This window comes from Aotus nancymaae, unplaced genomic scaffold, assembly GCF_030222135.1.
Source record: "Aotus nancymaae isolate 86718 unplaced genomic scaffold, 86718_ANA_hifiasm-v0.15.2.pri h1tg000020l, whole genome shotgun sequence".
Classification (NCBI taxonomy): Eukaryota; Metazoa; Chordata; class Mammalia; order Primates; family Aotidae; genus Aotus; species Aotus nancymaae.
The window spans coordinates 40,878,181-40,897,531 of NW_026988432.1; the positions used below are offsets into that span (position 1 = coordinate 40,878,181).

At 36.7% G+C, this 19,351-nt stretch overlaps 1 protein-coding gene across 3 annotated transcripts in view; it reads right to left on the reverse strand.

Annotated features, from left to right (window-relative positions):
* Positions 1-19,351, reverse strand: part of MOCOS (molybdenum cofactor sulfurase) — an 84,835-nt gene that overhangs the window by 34,473 nt on the left and 31,011 nt on the right. The window lies entirely within an intron of this gene.

A 19,351-nucleotide genomic window follows, 5' to 3' on the forward strand; every position in this document is an offset into this window, starting at 1 on the left:
CTGCTTGCTTTCTTACCAGGAGGCTTGTAGCCTGGGGCAAGATCTCAGCCTGCCTACCAGATGCCTGTATATAAACCTCAGTGCAGCTGGGGAGGCACAGTGGGAGTGAGACTGGCCTTGCCGGCTGTGTGGGAGCTGGATGAGGTCTGTCACTGCCAGCTTTCCCCCATATCTCTGGAGACCTGTTTGACACAGCAGAAACAGCCATAATCCCCCTGGGAACATAACTCCATTTGCCTGAGAACCAGCCCTCCACCCCTACAGTGGCCACAGCAAGTCCCACCCAAAGAGAGTATGATCTTAGATTCACCTAACCTGCCCCCACCTGATGGTCTGATGATTTTTCTCTACCCACCCTGATAGAAAAGATCTATCAGGGTAGATAAAAGAAATGATCTCTTGGGAGCTCTATGGTCCTGTTCATTACTGAGAAACCCAAGTACTCATCCTAGCCAAGGCAGAGAAAGATTATAACCCCCTTCTACTACTGCAGCTGGCATTCTCTTGAAAGCACCACTTTCTGGCTGGAGGCCAACCAACTCAAGCCATTACAGCAACTCATAAGAGGAAACCCTGCTCCAAAGAAGGAGAAAACAACAGTTAATTCCACCACCTGCAACACCCTGGCTAACCAGAGGTCCTGAGTCTGTCCATGTGACAACTTCACTGCTGACATAACCAGCATTCAAGAAACCCAGCACACTAAACAAAACTACAACTAAGGACTAAAACCAGTGCACTAAAACAAAACTACAACCAAGGACTCCCACAGAGTCCACTTTACTTCCCTGCCACCTTCACCAGACCAGGTGCTGGTATCCATGACTAGTAGACCTGAAGATGAATCATCACAGGACTCTTTGCTGACAGTTCTTAGCACCAGCCTGGAGCCCCATAGCCCCGCTGAGTGACTAGAACCAGAAGGGCAATAACAATCACTGCAGTCTGGCTCTCCAGAAGCCCTATCCATAGAGGAAGAGGGAGAGAACCATATCAAGGGAGCACCCCGGGACAAAAGAATGTGAATAGCAACTCTTGAGTTCCAGATCTTTCCACTGAAACAGTCTACCCAAATGAGAAGGAACCAGAAAAGTCATTCTGGTAATATGGCAAAATAAAGTTCTATAACACCATTAAAAGATCACTCTAGTTCTCCAACAATGGATCCAAACCAAGAATAAATCTCTGAATTGCCAGAAAAAGAATTCAAAAGGTTGACTATTAAGCTACTCAAGGAGGCACCAGAGAAAGGTGAAAACCAATTTAAAAACATTAAAAAAAAATACAGGATATGGATGAAAAAGTCTCCAGAGAAATAGATGTCATAAAGAAAAGATAATCACAATTTCTGGAAATAAACAGCACACTTAGAGAAATGCAAAATATACTGAAAAGTTTCAGCAATAGTATTGAAAAAGTAGAAGAAAGAACTTCAGAGCTCAAAGACAAAGCTTTTGAATTAACCCAGTCCAACAAAGACAAATAAAAAAGAATTTTAAAACATGAACAAAGCCTCCATGAAATTTCAGATTGTGTTAAATAACCAAACATAAGAATAATTGGTGTTCCTCAGGAAGAAGAGAAATCTAAAACTTTGGAAAATTTATTTGAGGGAATAATCAAATAAAACTTCTCTGGTCTTACTAGAGATCTAGATATCCACATACGAGAAGCTCAAAGAACACCTGGGAAATTCATTGTAAAGGATTATCACGTAGGCACATAGTCATCAGGTTAGCTAAAGTCAAAATGAAGGAAAAAATCTAAAGAATCTAAAGAGATGTGAGGCAAAGGCATCAGGTATCCCAAAAGGAAAACCTATCAGATTAACAGCAAATTTCTCAACAGAAGCCCTGCAAGTCAGAAGGGATTAGGGGCCTATCTTCAGCCTCCTTAAACAAAGTAATTATCAGCCAAGAATTTTGTATCCAGTGAAACAAAACTTCATAAATGAAGGAGAGATAGTCTTTTTCAGAAAAACAAATGTTGACAGAATTTGTGACTACCAATTCAGCACTACAAAAAAATACTAAAAGGAGTCCTAAATCTTAAAACTTTGAAATATATCAAAAATAGAACCTCCTTAACCCGTAAATCTCAGACAGCCTATAAAACAATAACAGAATGAAAAAAAAAAAAAAAAACACGGTATTCAGGCAACAACTAGCATGATGAATAGAACAATACCTCATATCTCAGTCCTAATGTTTAAATGTAAATTGCCTAAATGTTCCACTTAAAAGATACAGAATGGTAGAATGGATAAAAATCCACCAACCAAGTATCAACTGTCTTTAAGAGACTTGCCTAACACATAAGGACTCACATAAACTTGATGAAAGGGGTGGAAAAAAATTCCATGAAAATAGAAATCAAAAGTGAGCAGGAATAGCTGTTCTTATAGTTGACAAAACAGACTTTAAAGCAACAACAGTTTAAAAAGACAAAGAGGAACATTATATAATAATAAAAGACCAGTCCAACAGGAAAGTATCACGATCCTAAATCAATATGCACCTAACACTGGAATTGGAGCTCCCAAATTTACAAAACAATTGCTACAATAATAGTGGAGGACTTCAATACTCCACTGACGCACTAGACAGGTCATCAAGACAGAAGGTCAACACAGACACAATGGACTTAAACTATACCCTAGAACAAATGGACTTAACAGATATTTATGAAAATTCTACCCAACAACTGCAGAATATACATTCTTTTCATCAGCACATGTAACATTTTCTAAGATAAACCATATGATAGGCCATAAAACAAGTCTCAATACATTTAAGAAAATCAAAATTATATCAAGTACTCTTTCAGATCACAGTGGGACAAAATTGGAAATTAACTCCAAAAATAACTCAAAACTATACAAACACATGAAAATTAAATAATCTACTCCTGAATGATCCTTGATTCAACAATGAAATCAAGATGGAATTTAAAAAATTCTTTGAACTGAACGATAACAGTGACATAATCAATCACAACCTGTGGGATACAGAAAAAGTACTGCTAAGAGGAAAGTTCTTAGCACTAAATGCCTACATCAAAAAGTCTGAAAGACCACAAATCGATAATCTAAGGTCTCACCTCCAAAAACTAGAAAAAAAAGAACAAACCAAACCCAAACCCAGCAGAAAAAAAGAAATAACAAAGATCAGAGTGGAACTAAATGAAATTGAAACAAACAAACAACAAAAACAAAACACACACACACACAAAAGATAAATAGAACAAAAAGCTGGTTCTTTGAAAAGATAAACAAAATCAATAGATGATTAGTGTGATTAACCAAGAAGAGAGAAGATCCAAATAAGACCAATTAGAAATGAAATGAGAGATATTACAACTGAAACCACAGAAATATAAAAGACCATTCAAGGCAACTATGAACACCTTTATGTACACAAACTAGAAAACCTAGAGGAGATGGATAAATTCCTAGAAACACACAACCCTCCTAGATTAAACCAGGAAGAAACAGAAACCATGAACAGATCAATAACGAGTAGTGAGACTGAAATGGTGACTTAAAAATTGCCAACAAAAAAAGGTCCAGGACCAGATGAATTCACAGCTGAATTCTATTAGACATTCAAAGAAGAACTGGTACTAATCCTACTGAAACTATTCCAAATGATAGAGAAAGAGGGAATCCTCCTTAAATCATTCTATAAAGCCAGTATCACCCTAATACCAAAACCAAGAAAGAGCATTACAAAAAAAAAAAAAAGAAAAAGAAAACTACAGACAAATATCCCTGATGAACATAGATGCAAAAATCCTCAATAAAATACTAGCTAACTAAATTCAACAGCATATCACAAAGATAATATACCATGATCAACTGAGTTTCATACCAGTGATGCAGGGTTGGTTTAACTTATACAAGTCAATAAGTGTGATACACTACATAAACAGAAGTAAAAACAAAAATCATATGATAATCTCAATAGGTGCAGAAAAAACATTTAACAAAATCCAGCAACCTTTATGATTAAAACCCCTAGCAAAGTCTTAGCTAGAGCAATCAGACAAGAGAAAGAAATAAAGGGCATCCAAATCAGTAAAGAATATGTCAAACTGTCGCTGTTTGTCAATGATATAATTGTATACCTAAAAAACCCTAAAGACTCATTCAAAAAGCTCCCAGACCTCATAAATGAAGTCAGCAAAGTTTCAGAATACAAAATGAATGTACACAAATCAGTAGCACTTCTATACACCAACAGTGACCAAGTTGAGAATCAAATCAAGAACTCAATCCCTTTTACAACAGCTGCAAAAAAAATTAAAAGACTTAGGAATTATACCTAACCAAGGAGGTGAAAGATCTCTACAAGGAAAACTACAAAACACTGCTAAAAGAAATCATAGATGACACGAACAAATGGAAACACATCTGATACGGTTTGGCTCTATGTCCCCGTTCAAATCTCATCTCAAATTGTAATCCCCACTCATAAATGGAGGAAAGTAATTAGATCACAGGGGTAGTCTTCCCTATGATATTCTCATGACATGAGTTCTCATGAGATCTGATGGTTTTATAAGTGTTTGGAAGTTCCTCCTTCTCCCTTCTCTCTCCTTCCACCATGTGAAAAAGGTCCTTGCTTCCCCTTCACCTTCCACTATGATTGTAAGTTTCCTGAGGCCTCTCCAGCCATGTGGAACTGTGAGTCAATTAAACCACTTCGTTTATAAATTACCCAGTAATTTCTTTATAGCAGTGTGAACATGGACTAATACAGTAAATTGGTAACAGGAGTTTTGGGCATGGCTATAAAGATACTTGAAAATGTGGAAGTGACTTTGGAACTAGGTAATGGGCAGATGTTGGAACAGTTTGGAGGGCTCAGAAGAAGATAAAATGATGTGGGAAAGTTTGGAACTTCCTAGAGACTTATTGAATGATTTTGACCAAAATGCTGATAGTGATGTGGGCAATGAAGTAGTCTCAGATGGAGATGAGGAACTTCTTGGGAAGTGGAGCAAAAGTCACCTTGCTATAGCAAAGAGACTGGCAGCATTTTCCCCTTGCCATAGATATCTGTGGAACTTTGAACTTGAGAGAGATGATCTGAAATTGAAACTTTAAAAGGGGAGGTAGCAGAGCATAAGAGTTTGGAAAATGTGTAGTCTGACTATGCTATAGAAAAGAAAATACCCATTTTTTAGGGAGAAATTCAAGCCTGCTGCAGAAATTTGCATGAGTAACCAGGAGTCAAATGTTAATTGCCAAGACAATGGGGAAAACGTCTCCAGGGCATGTCAGAGATCCTGGTGGCAGCCCCTCCCATCATAAGCTCAGAGGCCTAGGAGGAAAAAATGGCTTCATGGGTGCCCATGGCCCCACTGCTATGTGTAGCCTTAGGATTTGGTGCCCTGTGTCCCAGCCACTCGAGCTCCAGCTGTGGCTAAAAGGGCCAAGGTACAGTTTGGCCTGTTGCTTCAGAGGGTACAAGCCTTGAGCTTTGGTAGCTTCCACATGGTGTTGAGCCTGTGGGTACACAGACATCAAGAACTGGGACTTGGGAACCTCCACCTAGATTTCAGAGGATGTATGAAAATGCCTGGATATCCAGACAGAAGTCTGCTGCAGGGTTAGAACCCTCACGGAGAACCTCTGCTAGAACAGTATAGGTTGGAAATGTGAAATTGGAGCTTCCACATAGTCCCCACTGGGGCATTGCCTAGTGGAGCTGTCAGAAGAGGGCCACTGTCCTCCAGCCCCCAGAATGTTAGATCCACCAACAACTTGCACTGTGCACCTGGAAAAGCCCTGTCACTCAACTCCAGCCCATGAAAAAGCTGCCCAAGGCCATGGGAGCCCACCTCTTGCATCAATGTGATCCCCATGTGAGACATGGAGTCAAAGAAGATAATTTTGGAACATTAATATTTAATGACTGCCCTGCTGGATTTCAGACTTGCATGGGGACTGTAGCCCTTTTGTTTTGGCGAATTTCCCCCATTTAAAATGGGTATATTTACCCAATGTCTTTACCCTCATTTTATCTTGGAAGAAACTAACTTGTTTTTTATTTTACAGGCTCCTAGGCAGAAGGGACTTGCCTTGTCTCAGATGACACTTTGGACTGTGGACTTTTGAGTTTGCTGAAATTAGTTAAGATTTGGGGGTACTATTGAGAAGGCATGATTGGTTTTAAAATGTTAAAAGACATGACTTGAGAGGGGCCAGGACAGAAGAATACGGTTTGACTCTGTATCCCCATCCAAATCTCATTTCAAATGGTAATCCCTAGGTATCAAGGGAGGGAGGTGATTAGTTCATGGGGAGGGTTTCTCCCATGTTGTTCTCATAATAATGAGTGAGTTCTCATGAGATCTGATGGTTTTATAAATGTTTGGAAGTTCTACCTTTGCCCTTGTCTCTCTTGCCACCGTGTGAAGAAGGTCCTCACTTCCCCTTTGCCTTCCACCATGATTGTAAGTTTCATGAGGCCTCCATAGCCATGTTAAGCTATGAGTCAATTGAACCTCTTTCCTTTATAAATTATCCAGTCTCAGGAATTTCTTTATAGCAGTGTGAAAATGGGCTAATACAACTAATACAAATGAACTAATGCTCATGAATGGGTAGAATCAATATTGTGAAAATGACCATACTGTTAAGAGCAATCTACAAATCAATGCAATTCCCATCAAAATACCATTATCATTCTTCACAGAACTAGAAAAGAAATGATTCTAAAATTCATGATACCAAAAAAAAAAAAAAACAAAAAAACAGCCCACTTAGCCAAAGCAAGACTAAGCAAAAAGAACAAATCTGAAGGCATCACATTACCTGACTTCAAACTATACTACAAGGCTATTGTTACCAAAACAGCATGGCACTGGTATTAAAAACAGGCACACAGACCAACAGAACAGAATAAAGAACCCAGAAATAAAGCCAAATACTTACAGCCAACTGAACTTTGACAAAGCAAACAAAAACAAAGTGGGAAAAGGGCACCCTATTCAACAAATGGTGCTGGGATAACTGGCAAGCCACATGTAAAAAAAAATGAAAATGGATCCTCATTTCTCATCTTATACAAAAATCAACTGAAGATAAATCAAAGACTTAAATCTAAGACATAAAACCATAAAAATCCAAGCAGATAACATCGTAAAAACCCTTCTAGATATTGGCTTAAGCAAATAATTCATGACCAAGAACACAAAAGCAAATGCGACAAAAACAAAGATAAATAGAAGGGACCTAATTTAAAAAGCTTCTGCACAGCAAAAGAAATAATCAGAAAAATAAAGAGATTATCCACAAAGTGAGAGAGAATATTTGCAAACTATGCATCCAACAAAGGACCAATATCCAGAATCTACAAGAAACTCAAACAAATCAGCAAGAAAAAACAAATAATCCCATCAAAAAGTAGGCTAAAGACATGAATAGAAAATTATCAAAAGAAGATATACAAATTGCCAATAAACATGAGAAAATGCTCATCATTACTAATTATCAGGGAAATGCAAATCAAAACCACAATATAATACCACCTTACTCTTGCAAGAATGGTCACAATTTAAAAATTGAAAAATAATAGATGCTGGCATAGATGTGGTGAAAAGGGAACACCTTTACACTGCTGGTAGGAATATAAACTAGTACAACCACTACAGAAAACAGTATGGAGTTTCCTTAAAGATCTAAAAGTAGAACTATCATTTGATGCAGCAACCCTACTACTGGGTATCTACCCAGAGGAAAAGAAGTCATTATATATAAAAAAAAAAAGACACTTGCACACATTTGTTTATAGCATCACAATTCACAACTGCAAAAATATGGAACCAGCCTAAATGCTCATCAGCCAATGAGTGGATAAAGAAAATGTGATGTGGGAGTGTGTTTATAAATACAAACACACACACACACAAACACACACACACACACACACACACACACACCATGGAACACTACTTAGCCATTAAAAGGAACTAAATAATAGCATTTGCAACAACCTGGATAGAGTTGGAGGATGTTATTCTTAGGAAAGTAATTCAGGAGTGGAAAATAAAACATTGTATGTTCTCTCTTACAAGTGAGAGCTAAGCTATGAGGACACAAAGGCATAAGAATGACATAATGGATTCTGGGGCCTTGCAGCAAAGGGTGGAAGGGGAATTAGGGATAAAACACTACCAATTGGGTGCAGTGTACCCTGCTTGGCTGATGGATGCACCAAAATCTCAGAAATCACACCTTAAGAATTTACTTATGTACCTAAATACTACCTGTTTCCCAAAAACTATTGAAGTAATAATAATGTAACAAAGGAAAGGAAACTCAGTATGTCGAAGGTATATCTGCACTCCCTTTTATTGCAGAACTATTCCCAATAGCCAAGCTATGGAATCAACTTAAGTGTTCATCAGTGAGTGAATGGATAAAGAAAATGTGAAACGTGTATGTGTAATGGAATACTATTCAACCATAAAAAAGAAGAAAATTCTGTCATATGCAGAAACATGGATGAGCCTGAAGGACATTATGTTAAGTGAAATAAGCCAGGCATAAAAAGACAAATACTGCATGTTCTCACTCATATGTGGGAATTTTTAGTTAATCTCATGGAAGTAGAGAGTAGAATAGTGGTTACCAGAAGCAGAGAGGACTAGGAGAAAGAAGGGGATAGGGAAAGGTTGGTTAATGGTTATAAAATCACAGGTATATGGGAGGAATAAGGTCTAGTATTCTGTAGCACAGTAGGGTGACTATAGTTAACAATAGTTTACTGAATATTTCAAAATAACTAGAAGAGAGGATTTTACTATCATCCTCAACACAAAGAAGGGATAAATATTTGAGGTGATGAATATGCTATATAACTACACTGATTTGATCATTACACTGATTTGGTTACATATTGTATGCATGTATTAAAGTATCACATTGTACACCATAAATATGTACAATTACTGTGTCTGTTCAAAATTGAAAAATGAATAACTATGTAAATCAAAGCCCATTATTATGAAATATACAAGAATTTTAAGGCCAGGCATGTGGCTCATACGTGGGATCCCAGTACTTTCAGAGGCCAAAGCAGGTGGATCACTTGAGCTCAAGAGTTTGAGACCAGCCTGGGCAACATGGCAAAACTCCATCTCTACTGAAAATACCAAAAATTAGCTGGACATGGTGGCACATGCCTATGGTTCCAGGTACTCAGGAGGCTGAGGTAGGAGGATCGCTTGAGGCTTGAGTCAGAAGGTGGAGGTTGCAGTGAGCTGAGATTGTGCTACTGCATTCCAGCCTGGGTGACAGAGTGAGAACCTGCCTCAAAAAAAGAATTTTAATGACACTAGAATTTGGTTGCATCAAGGCAGTGCCTGAGTCTTAGAAATCTTTTTATAACACAAAGACTTTCTTTATCATTATCAGTGCCACCAATAGTGTGTGCACTTAGCAAGCTTCTCATGGAAGAACCTGCATGGGGGCAATCACATGCAAGGCTCCAGGGACACTCTATAAATTATTCTGAAAGATTTTTCTCTACTTCTGGATCATCCACATCATGGGGTCATTGTTCTCTAAGCTACCTTAAATCCTTTAAAATTAGACAGACAGGCATGAAGGCTTATTCTGTAAAGATATCAGCATAGAATGTGAAATCTCAGTAGCCTCTAGGAGATAGCAACAAATTTCTGCATTAATCACAATTATTGCTTATAAAAAAATAAACCCACTTACTATGTCAGTGGAGTTGAAAACTTATTCTTTTTTCTTTGTTATACACATCATATATATAAAGGAGTGTGTAACATGCATAGGTAACAGTTTAAAATAACAATAATTAGCATATGTTAATGTCCTGGGTACTTGAACTTGAACAAGAACAATTTAATAACAATGGGCTATATATCAATCTCTCTGATAAAAACAGATACAAATATCACAAAAATACAAAATAATAAAATATTAGCAAACCAAACCCAGCAATGTGTTACAGAGTCATTGCCAAGTAGTACTTTTTCCTTAAAATACCAAGGATAGCTCAGTTATAGACAATTTACTAATGTAATACATCACATTAATAGATTATGTGTAAAAATATGATAACCAACAAATGCAGAAAAAGCATTCAGTAAGAAATAAATTTAGTCATGATAAAACTTTTGGCAAAATAAGAAAAGAACTACTGTAGCCTAATAAAATAAATTAAGCAAAAAACTACAGTAAACATCATTCTTATTTTTGAAACTTTAGAAGCATTCCAACAAGTTAGATAAAGAAAGACGTCTTCCATCGGTGCTCCATTCCTCATTATATAGGAAAGATTAACAAATGCAGTAAGACAAGAAAAAGAGAAATAAAAATTAAAAAGAAAGCTACCAAACTATCATTATTAGAAGATGACAAGGAAATCAGAACCAAATTGAAAGGCTCCTGCACCCCAGAAGAACATGAAAACAGACTCACTGAAACTGATAGGGAGATTTCCAGCACTTTCTCCCCAGACACCTGGCCCCCAGTGCAGTGCCATACAATCAGGAAGAAAACCCCTCATTCTCAGCTTCACCTAGGGAAGCAAAGGGGCTGGTTTGTGTATCTAGCACCTCACCTTCTCCAAGAGAGTTCCCTAGAGGACTGGCTTCTGTCTTCTCAGTCTTAGAGCTCTGAAGGGCCTGGCACAGTGAAGCTACTCACAAGAGAATGGAGGTAGCATCTTGAGCTCCCCAGATTCATCTCACAATAAGCAGATAGAAAACACAGTTACCTGATTCTCCTAAGAGAGGAAAGAGTTGGTAGTGACCCCCTGAATCTCTGGTCAATCTCGTTGGTAGGGTGAGGCCAGTCGATGAAGACTAGGAGTGGTGCTTGCTTTGTCTAATGCACAGACACAGGCTGGGCGCAGTGGCTCTTGCCTGTAATCCCAGCACTTTGGGAGACCAAGGTGGGCATTGAGGTCAGGAACTCGAGACCAGCCTGGCCAACATGGCGAAACCCCATTTCTACTAAAAACATGAAAAAATTAGCCTGGTGTGGTAGTGCACGTCTGTAAACCCAGTCACTCAGGAGGCTGAGAACTGCTTGAACCCTGGAGGCAAAGACTGCAGTAAACCAAGATCATGACACTGTACTCCAGCCTGGGCAATAAAGAAAAACTGTCTCAAAACAAACTGACAAACAACTAATGCACAGATACCAACACAGAGAGTTGAGGAAAATGAAGAGTCAGGCAAAGATGTTCCAAACAAAGGAACAAGATAAATTCCCAGAAACTGACACTAATGAAACAGAGTAATATGGTTTACATGACAGAAAATTTAAAGTAACTTTTATAAAGACAGTCACCAAAGTCAAGAGAACAGTGTATAAACAAAGTGAATAGTTCAACAAGGAAATAGAAAATGTTAAAAGTAACAGATAGAAATCATAGAGGTGAAGGACACAGTAACTGAACTAAAAAAATTTTCTATAAGAGAAGTCCAACAGCAGACTAGATCAGCAAAAGAAAAGAAAAGCAAACATGAAGACAGTTCATTGCAAATAATTCAGTCAGAGGAGCAAAAAGAAGTAAGAATTTAAAGGATGAAGTAAGCCTAGGGGATTATGAGACATCATTAAGTAGGCCAATATATACATTATGGGAGTCTAAAAAGTTGAAAAGAATAAGAAAAGAAAGCTTATTTTTTAAAATGGCTGAAAACTTCCCAAATCCAGGAAGAAAATGGACATCCAAATTCAAAAAGCCCAATGGATATCAAATAAGTTATCTTTAAAAATCCGCACCAAGAAACATAAAATCAGATTGCCAAAAGTCAAAAGTAAAGAAAAAGGCAAGGAAAAGGTGACTTGTCACATACAAGGGAACCCTCATAATACAATTAGTGGATTTTTTTCAGCAGAAATCTTGTAGGCCAGAGGAAGTAGGATGATATATTAAAAATATTTTTTAAAAACCTACCAACAAGAATACCACACCTAGCAAAAGCTGAGAAAAGGTATCACTACTAGACCTGATGTATAAGAAATGCAAAAGAGAGTTCCTCAAATGGAAACTAAAGGACACTACACTGCAACACAATAGCATAAGAAAGCATGAAATTTGCTATAAAGTAAGTATATAGACAAATAAATAAAATTGTGTTACTATTGGTAATGGGTAACTTATTTATAATCCTAGCATAAAAGTCAAAAGACAAAAATATTTAAAATAGCTACAAAAATAAGTCAAAAGATGAAAGTATTAAAAAAATACATACAAAAGTATGTTAAAATATATGCTGGGCACAAGGGCTAATGCTTGTAATCCCAGCTACGAGGAGGCTGAGCCAGAAGGGTTTCTTGAGCCCAAGAGTTTGAAACCAGCATGGGAAACATGGAGAGACCTCATCTTTTTATAAAAAAACATAAAACTTTTAAGTTCAGGGGTACAAGCACAGGTTTGTTACATAGGCAAACTTGTGTTATGGGGGTTTGTTATACAGATTATTTCATCACCCAGGTATTAAGCCTAATACTCGTTAGGGGTTTTTCCTGATCCTCCCCCTCATCCCACCCTCCACCCTCCTATAGGCCTCAGTATCTATTGTTCCCTTCTATGTGTTCATGTGTTCTCATCATTTAGCTATCCCACTTATAAGTGAGAACATGTGGTATTTGGTTTTCTGTTCATGTGTTGATTTGCTCAGGATAATGACCTCCAGCTTCATCTACGTCCCTGAAAAAGACATGATCTCATTCTTGTTGATGGCTGCATAGTATTCCATAGTATATATGTACCACATTTTCTTTATCCAGTCTATTATTAATGGGAATTTAGGTTGATTCCATATCTTTGCTATTGTGAATAGTGCTGCAATGAAACTATGTGTGCATGTGTCTTTATAATAGAATAATTTATATTTCTTTGGGTATATACCCGGTAATGGGATTGATAGGCCAAATGGTATTTCTGTCTTTAGGTGTTTGAGGAATCACGACACTATCTTCCACAATGGCTGAACTAATTTACACTCCCACCAACAGTGTATAAACATCCCTTTTTCTCCACAATCCCATCAGCAACTGTTATATTTTGACTTTTTAATAATAGTCATTCTGACTGGTGTTAGATGGCATCTCATGTAGTTTTGATTTGCATTTCTCTAATGATCAGTGATGTTGAGCTTTTTTCATATGATTGTTGGCTGCATGTATGTCTCCTTTTGCAAAGTGTCTGCTCATGTTCTTTGCCTACTTTTTTATGGTGTTGTTTCTTGTAAATTTGTTTAAGTTACTTATAGATGCTGGATATTAGACCTTTGTCAGATGCATAGTTTGCAAACATTTTCTCCCACTCTGTAGACTGTTTACTCTGTTGATCATTTATTTTGCTGTGCAGAAGCTCTCTAGTTTAATTAAGTGTCATTTGTCAATTTTTGCTTTTGTTGCAATTGCTTTTGGTCTTCACTATGAAACCTTTGCCGTTGCTTATGTCCTGAATGGTATTGCCTAGATTGGAGAGAACTCATCTTTTTAAAAGTTTTAAAGATTTAGATGGGCATGGGCCAGGCACAGTGGCTTACACCTATAATCCCAGCACTTTGGGATTGAGCAAATCACCTGAGGTCAGGAGTTCAGCATCAGCCTGGCTGACATGGTGAAACCCCATCTCTACTAAAAATATAAAAATTAGCTGGGTGTGGTGGCATGCGCCTGTAATCCCAGCCACTCAGGAGGCTGAGGGAGGAGAATTGCTTGAACCCAAAAGGTGGAGGTTGCAGTGAGCTGAGATCATGCCACTGTACTCCAGCCTGGGTGACAAAGTGAGACTCCATCTCAAAAAAAAAAAAAAATTTAGCTGGGCATGGTGACACATATCAGTAGTCCCAGCTACTTAGTAGGCTCAGGCAGGAGGATCACTTGAACCCAGGAGTTCAAGACTGTAATGAGCTATGATTATGTTACTGCACTCCAGCCTGGGCAACAGAGTGAGACCACATCTCTTGAAATGTATACATATGTGTTAAAAGATACACAATATGGGCCAGGGGTGGTGGCTCATGCCCATAATTCCAGCACTTTGGGAGGCCAAGGCAGACATATTGCTTAAGTTCAGGAATTCAAGACCAACTTGAGCAATATGGTGAAACTCGGTCTCTAATATAAAAATTAGCCAGGCATGGTGACATGTGCCTGCGGTCCTAAGCTACTCAGAAGGCTCAAGTGGGATGATTGCTGAGCCTGGGTGGCAGAGGTTGCAGTGAGTCAAGATCACACCACTATATTCCAGTCTGGGCAACAGAGCAAGACACTGTCTCAAAAAATAATAATAATACACAATATGAATAGATGTAAATTCTGACAACCACACATAAAGTATGGGGAGCAAAGGTTAAAGTGTAGTGTTTATGTTTGTGATTAAACTTGCTGTCAGCTTAAAATAGACTATTATAACCCTAAGATATTTTATGTAAGCCCCAAAATAACTACACACAAAAAAAAACTATAGAAGTTACACAAAAAGGAAAAGATAAAGGAATTAAAGCCCATCAATATAAAATATCAACAAAACACAAAGATAACAAGAGATGAAAAGATAGACAAAAAGAACTATAAGACTAACAGAAAACAACTAGCCAAATGGCAATATCAAATCCTTATCAATAATTACTCTAAATGTATTTGATTAAACTCTCTAATCAAAAGACAGAGAGTTTAAAATGGTTGAATAAAAAGACCCAACTGTATGCTGTTTACAAGAAACAGATTTTAGGTTTAAGTATGCACATAGGCTGAAAGTAAAGAGATGGAAAAAGATATTCCATACAAATGGTAACCAAAAGAGAGTAGGAGTGTCTATATCAGTCAAAATGGATTTTAAGTCAAAAACTATTACAAGAGATAAAGAAGGATATTTCATAATGATAAAAGGATCAATCCACCTTAGGAGTATATAACAATTACAAATATATATGTACCCAGCATCAGAGCACCTAAGTACATAAAGCAAACATTGACAGAACTGAAAGGAAAAATAGATAGCAATATAAAAATAAACTCAATATTGGACAGAACATGCAGACAGAAGATCAATAAGGAAAAGGAGGACTTAAATCATACTGTAGACCAAATAGACCTAATAAACATATATATATACATGATATTTTACCCAGCAGCAGAAGAATACACATTCCTCTAAGGCACACACAGGTCTTTCTCTAGGACAGATCATATGTTAGTTCTTAAGACAAGACTTAAAAAAGAAAAAAAGAAGAAGACTTAACAAATTTAAGAAGACTGAAATCATATCAAGTTTCTGACCACAATGAAATGAAACTAGAAATCAGTAGCAGCAGGAAAATGAATAAATTCACAAATATGTGGAAATGAAACCACACACTCTTAACCATTTGATCAAAGAAGAAATTTTTTAAAATTATAAAATACCAAAGACAAACAAAAACATGAAATATCAAAATTTATGGGATATGGCAAAAGCAGCACTAAATAGTAAGCTCATGGCATTAAGTGTCTACAGTAAAAAAGAGGAAACATCTCAAACCTAATTTATACCATAAGAGCTGGAAAAAAGAGAACAAAATAAACCCAAAGTTAACACAAGGAAGGAAACAGCAAAGATTGCAACGGAAATAAATAAAATAGAAAAATGTAAAACATTAACACAACTAAGTTGGATTTTTGAAAAGATAAACAGAATTGACACCTTTTAGCTAGACTAAGAAAAATTGAAAACTCAAATAAAATCTGAAATGAAATGCCACAAAAACAAAAATTATAAGAGATTACTATAAACAACTACATACCAACAAACTGGATAGCCTAGAAGAAATGCATAAATTCCTAGACACATACCACCTAATGAAATTAAACATGAAACAAATAAAGCCTGAGCAAACCTGAAACTAATATGGAGATTGAATCAGTAATCAAAAACCTCTCAATAAAGAAAAGCCTATATCCAAATGGCTTCACTGGTGAATGCTACCAAATATTTAAAGAAGAATTAGTGCCAAGTCTTTTCAAAACCCTTCTTAAAAACTAAGAGGAGGGAACATTTTCAAACTCATTTTATGAGGCCAGGATGCATTTTCTTGATACTAAAGCCAGACAATGACAGTTGCAGGCCAATATCCCTGATGAATCTAAACACAAGCATCCTCAACAAAATACTAGCAAACTGAATCTAACAGCATATTAAAAGGATCATACACCATGAGAAAGTGGGCTTATTCTTAGGATGTAAGGATGATTCAACGTATGAAAATCTATTAATGTGATATACTACATTTACAGAATAGAGGGTAAAATAATCATCTCAATTGACACAGAAAAAGCATTTGACAAAATTCATCACCCTCTTATAATAAAAACTCAGTAACCTAGGAATAGGAGGCCTCAACATTTTACCTGAAGATTATAAATGTCATATAAAAAGCCTACAACTAATATTATATTCAGTGATGGAAAACTGAAGACTTTTTCTCTAAGATCAGGAACAAGGCAAAGAAGCCCATTCTTGCCTCCACTATTCAAAGGCATTCAAATTGAAAAAGGAGAAGTAAAATTGTCCTTGTTTGATCAGAAAACATGATCTTATATATTAAAAAATTCTAAATACTCCATTTTTTAAAACCGTTAGAACTAATAAATGAGTTCAGTAAAGTTGCAGAATACAGGATACATAATCAACATACAAAAATCTACTGCATTTCTATAAACTAAAAGCAAACACTCTGAAAAGGAAATAAGAAAACCAATCCCACTTATAACACAAAAAAGTGTACAATACCTAGAAATAAACTTATCTAAACCAGGCATGGTGGCACACGCATGTTGTCCCAGCTACTCAAGAAGCTGGAGTGGGAGGATTGCTTGAGCCCAGGAGTTCAAGGCTACAGGGAGTTATGATCATGCCACTGCACTCCAGTCTGGGCAACAGAGTGAGACCTTGTCTTTAAAAAAACAAAAAAAAAAACTTATCTAAGGAAGTGAAATACTCATATTCTGAAAACTGCAAAATATTGATGAAAAATTAAACAAGACACAAATAAGAAATTAAACAAGTGAAAAGATTTTCCATGTTCATGGATTAGAGAAATTAATAGTTAAAATGTCTACACAGCCCAAAGTAATCTATAGATTCAATGCAATGCCTATCAAAACCGCAATGGCTTTTTTTTTTACAGAAATAGAAAGAACAATTCTAAAATTCATATAAACCCACAAAATATGACAAATAAATTAATCTTGAGAAAGAAGAACAAAGCTGGAGTCATCACATTTCCTGATTTTAAATATATCACTATAGCTATAGTAATCAAAACAGTATAGTACTGGCACAAAGACAGATATATAGACTAATGGAACAGGCTAGAGAGTCCACAAATAAATCCATTCCTATATGGTCAACTTGATCCTTGAGAAGGGTGTCAAGAAAACGTAATGGAGAAAAGATAGTCTTTTCAACAAATGGTGTTGGGAAAACTGGATATCCACATACAAAAGAATAAAAGTGGACCCTTATCTTACAACATACAAAAATTTCAACTCAAAATGGATTAGAGATTTAAGCATAAGATCCCAAAATGTAAAGCTCCTGGAAGAAAACATACAGGAAAAACTTTATGACATTGGTCTTGGCAATAATTTTGTGAGTATGACACCCAAAGTACATGTAATAAAATGAAAATACACAAATGGGACTATATCAAACTAAGAAGCTTCTGCACAGCAAAGGGAACAATTAACAAAGTGAAAAGGCAACCTGTGGAATGAGAAAAAATATTTCCAAACAATTTATCTGAAAAAGCAGTTAACCTCCAAGATATACAAGGAATTCTTACAACTCAATAGTAAACAAACAAACAAAAAACCAAATGACCTAATTTTTAAAAGAGTTAAGAACCTGAATAGATGTTTCTCCAGAAAAGATGTACTAATAGTCAATGGGTATATGAAAAATGTGTAACATCACTAATAATCAGAAAAATGCAAATTAAAATCAAAATGAGATATCACTCTACACCTGTTAGGATGGCTATTGTCAAAAGAAAACAAACCAAAAAAAGACAGTGTTGGTGAGAATGTGGAAAAACTTGAGCCCTTGCAACCACTGGTGGGTATGCAAAGTTGTTCAGTTAACATGAAAAACAATATTGAGATTCCTTAGAAAATTAAAAATAGAACTACCATATGATTCAGTGATCTCACTCTGGGTACCGATCCAAAATAACTTCAATCAGGATACTGAAGAGTATCCTGAGCACTCCCAAAGTTCACTGCAGCTCTATTTACAATAGTCAAGATATGAATACAATCCAAATGTCCATTAAGAGATAAATAAAGTAAATGTGGTATATTTATTAAATGGAATACTACTCACTCTTAAAAAAGAGATTCTGCAATATGTGACAACAGACAACTCAAAAAAAAAAAAGGGGGATATTAGGGCTGGGCACGGTGGCTTATGCCTGTAATTCCAGCACTTTGGGAGGCCAAGGTGGGCAGATCACCTGAGGTCAGGAGTTTGAGACCAGCCTGACCAACATGAAGAAACCCCATTCTCTACTAAAAATACAAAATTAGCCAGGTTTGGTGGCACATGCCTGTAATCCCAGCTACTCAGCAGGCTGAGGTGGGAGAATCACTTGAACCCAGGAGGTGAAGGTTGCAGTGAGCTGAGATCTCACCACTGCACTCCAGTCTGGGCAACAAGAGCAAAACTCTGTCTCAAAAAAAAAAAAAAAAGAAAAGGGGGGGTGGGGATATCAAGACACAGTCTATAACTCTAGAAATAACACTGGCCTCTTGGTTCAAGTAAAAATAAACCACGGGAACAGAAATAGAGAACACTTACAGCCAAGAAACACAATCACGAATATATGGAAATGTTATATATCACAAAAGCACAACTACAAGTTAGGGAGAAAATGGGAATGTTCTAAAAATGGTAGGTGGGATAGAAAACAAGGAGGAGTGAGACTCAGGAGAGGTCCACAGGGAATTTCTGCTATATCTGCAATTTTTTTTATCTTTTTTTAACCCAGTACCACAACTGCTATGTAATGTTGTTTGTATGTATGTATGTATGTATGTATGTATGTATGTATGTGTGTATGTTAAAAAAGAAAAAGGAAGAGGAAGAGGAGGACCTACCAGAAATGTGGCCAAATGTTAAGATTTGCTAAAATTAAATGCTGTAATTGTGTATTATTTTTTATACCTGTGCTGTCCAACACTGTAGCATAGCTACATGTAGCTATTTAAATTAATTAAAATTAAATAAAATTTAAAATTCAGTTCCAGTGTCCCACTAGCCACATTTCAATAGTCACATGTGACTGGTGGTTACTAAACTGG